This window comes from Ranitomeya imitator, chromosome 1, assembly GCF_032444005.1.
Source record: "Ranitomeya imitator isolate aRanImi1 chromosome 1, aRanImi1.pri, whole genome shotgun sequence".
Lineage (NCBI taxonomy): Eukaryota > Metazoa > Chordata > Amphibia > Anura > Dendrobatidae > Ranitomeya > Ranitomeya imitator.
The window spans coordinates 443,013,183-443,017,441 of NC_091282.1; positions in this window are offsets into that span (position 1 = coordinate 443,013,183).

Sequence of the window (4,259 nt, forward strand, 5' to 3'; positions counted from 1 at the left end):
GGAATTCAGATAGGCACTGACAGGTGCAGGCAGGTACGGCTGGAATACAGATTTGCACTGGTAGGTGCAGGCTGGTATACAAAAGCACTGGCAGGTGCAGGCTGGTATACAGATAATCACTGGCAGGTGTGTGCTGGTCCAGTTGGTATAATCACATGCACTGGTAGGAGCAGGCTGGTTCGGCTGGTGTACAGATAGGCACTGGCAGGTGCAGGCTGATTTGGCTGGTATACAGATAGGCACTGGCAAGTGGAACCTTGTTCTGCTGGAATACAGATAAGCACTGGCAGGTGTGGGCGGGTACGGCTGAAGTACAGGTAGACAAGGCAAGTACAGCTTTGGGACGGCACATGTTGCCCCTTCAAGGAGGGAGTGTAACGGGGTCTACCAAGCTGGGGTACCTCTTTCAGTACCACCCCGTGTTTCAGGAGGTCCACTGTGATTTGGCTGGAGTCTGAATGAAGGACGCTGGCTGGAAGTCCTTGGTTACCTTGGAGCATATAAAATATCACTGCTTCTCCACGTATTTCCAGTCTGACAACACTTTATTCACAGGACACAGAATCAATCACACAGATACAGAGGGCAGGCCAGACATACATTACAATAGCCGCAGGGGGCTGGAGCCTGCCGATATTTACTATGAGAATTACAAAGATGGGGAGAGGACAGAAGGGGGATATCTTGTCCTCTCTGCCCAGGGGCGCAGCCTGTGGGCTGATGCATCTCACATGGAACCTATTATACATGCATATAACTGCACAACATATTCTGAGTACTGAGTGGTTCCGTAACACGTAACAGGGAGCATGCGTGAGCTCGTGCCCTAAACACAGTGCTCAGGTATCTGTGTGTCATGTGCAGACCCCGGGCACCACTGGAGAGGAGGAGAAGGAAGTGCGGGACAGGGGCCGTGGCTGTGAGTGAGCCAGCGTCCCTGCCGGGAAAAGGAGAGAGGCAAGCAGGGATGCCAGCTCTGCAGTATGTCACTCAATTCCTGAGGCCAATCAGCGTAGACTTAACTCTCCCCGCCTTCGGATTTGCCACATACATCTGGAGGATGTAACTTCCATAGAAACAGTACTGTACATTCAAGAAAAATATTGCCATATATCCATGTATGTCAGAAAGTTTTCATTACCTATTTACCCATTGTGCTACATAGTTGCATTAAGAATTCACACTTTCTTACAACTCCCCAACTTGCAGCCAGACAACCCTCATTAAATTCTCAACTCTGGCTACTATATACAACCTTAAAGTAAGACACTGGCACCTTATACCATGACATGTAATGCTTCCCTATCTTAAAGGCAACTCTAATATACACAACTATGCAATGCTTCTTTAAGAAAATTGTGACTTGGTAGCAGAAAAAAATGTATGCTTCGTAGGGCACATTTTCCCAGGATCATATCTAAAGAGCTTTGACTTGTAAAAAGTTCTCAATGACTATTTGTGGAAAAAAGTTATGGGACCTTTTCTTGAAAAACTTGATGAGAAAATATCTTAGGTATAAGTATTTGATAGACACAACTGACAGACCCCCTTGACTGTGGTGCCTGCCATTTTATTAGGAAAAACACTGCTTCTTCATATCAAAAAGTATGGAATCTGTGACATAAGCTCCTATTGGAAAACGGAGAACAAGGATGAAATCTCATTGCCACACAATAAGAAAAAAAAGACTAGATCTACCTGTGGCAAAACATTTTTGTCTCCCAGATCACAGCTCCATTTACGTGAAATTACTTGTAATAAAGGGTAATTTCAAATCTCAGAGAGACAGAAGAGTCTGGGAGTAAAAGCTGATGATGACCTTGGACACTCTCACTGCATGGAATGAATATGTGTCACATAGTAACATAGTAACATAGTTAGTAAGGCCGAAAAAAGACATTTGTCCATCTAGTTCAGCCTATATTCCATCATAATAAATACCCAGATCTACGTCCTTCTACAGAACCTAATAATTGTATGATACAATATTGTTCTGCTTCAGGAAGACATCCAGGCCTCTCTTGAACCCCTCGACTGAGTTCGCCATCACCACCTCCTCAGGCAAGCAATTCCAGATTCTCACTGCCCTAACAGTAAAGAATCCTCTTCTATGTTGGTGGAAAAACCTTCTCTCCTCCAGACGCAAAGAATGCCCCCTTGTGCCCGTCACCTTCCTTGGTATAAACAGATCCTCAGCGAGATATTTGTATTGTCCCCTTATATACTTATACATGGTTATTAGATCGCCCCTCAGTCGTCTTTTTTCTAGACTAAATAATCCTAATTTCGCTAATCTATCTGGGTATTGTAGTTCTCCCATCCCCTTTATTAATTTTGTTGCCCTCCTTTGTACTCTCTCTAGTTCCATTATATCCTTCCTGAGCACCGGTGCCCAAAACTGGACACAGTACTCCATGTGCGGTCTAACTAGGGATTTGTACAGAGGCAGTATAATGCTCTCATCATGTGTATCCAGACCTCTTTTAATGCACCCCATGATCCTGTTTGCCTTGGCAGCTGCTGCCTGGCACTGGCTGCTCCAGGTAAGTTTATCATTAACTAGGATCCCCAAGTCCTTCTCCCTGTCAGATTTACCCAGTGGTTTCCCGTTCAGTGTGTAATGGTGATATTGATTCCCTCTTCCCATGTGTATAACCTTACATTTATCATTGTTAAACCTCATCTGCCACCTTTCAGCCCAAGTTTCCAACTTATCCAGATCCATCTGTAGCAGAATACTATCTTCTCTTGTATTAACTGCTTTACATAGTTTTGTATCATCTGCAAATATCGATATTTTACTGTGTAAACCTTCTACCAGATCATTAATGAATATGTTGAAGAGAACAGGTCCCAATACTGACCCCTGCGGTACCCCACTGGTCACAGCGACCCAGTTAGAGACTATACCATTTACAACCACCCTCTGCTTTCTATCACTAAGCCAGTTACTAACCCATTTACACACATTTTCCCCCAGACCAAGCATTCTCATTTTGTGTACCAACCTCTTGTGCGGCACGGTATCAAACGCTTTGGAAAAATCGAGATATACCACGTCCAATGACTCACCGTGGTCCAGCCTATAGCTTACCTCTTCATAAAAACTGATTAGATTGGTTTGACAGGAGCGATTTCTCATAAACCCATGCTGATATTGAGTTAAACAGTTATTCTCATTGAGATAATCCAGAATAACATCCCTCAGAAACCCTTCAAATATTTTAACCAACAATAGAGGTTAGACTTACTGGCCTATAATTTCCAGGTTCACTTTTAGAGCCCTTTTTGAATATTGGCACCACATTTGCTATGCGCCAGTCCTGCGGAACAGACCCTGTCGCTATAGAGTCACTAAAAATAAGAAATAATGGTTTATCTATTACATTACTTAGTTCTCTTAGTACTCGTGGGTGTATGCCATCCGGACCCGGAGATTTATCTATTTTAATCTTATTTAGCCGGTTTCGCACCTCTTCTTGGGTTAGATTGGTGACCCTTAATATAGGGTTTTCATTGTTTCTTGGGATTTCACCTAGCATTTCATTTTCCACCGTGAATACCGTGGATTCATGTCCTTCTACATCAATTAAGGAATTTGCTCCTCAGACCTTGTGGGGGCATCACAACACAGAACCAGACCCCAATCAGAGGACAATAAAACATTCACACTCCTTATCTATGAACTGTTCCAATATTTATGGACACCACTGTTTATCCCCCTCTCCCATAATGTTAGCTCTGCTTCTCCTCGCTTGTCTTATCCATTGCATTATCTTTTTGCCGTGTTGTGTATAAATATGTGTTTCTTCAGAATTTGTATTAGTCTATGCCTGATGCAGAGTCCTAACATAGTACCAAGATATATATCTTTCCTGTATTGGAGTCTCCAACGCACACGTGAAAGGAGCCCAAGTGACCTCAAATACTAATAACACACAAGAGCGACTTCCAGACACCTGATGGACTGCAAGAGCACTTTCCTTTCTCTTGGTTCACTATACCAATGTATGTTACTGATTGCAGGAGCGATAGCGTATGGTGTAGTAAGTGGTGCAAATATCTGAGATGTTTGTCGCACTAGTGAAGATTTGCAGTGAATTTACCATCTGTCTACTCTTTGTTGTGCTTTATGAGTTGAATTGAATGCGGGAAGTTTTAAGCTGAATGGGATAATATCCTGAAAATCCCTTCTTAAGTATTCAGATCTTCTTTGTCAGCAAGATTTAAAACTGTCAGTGACACATCCAGCAGATAAT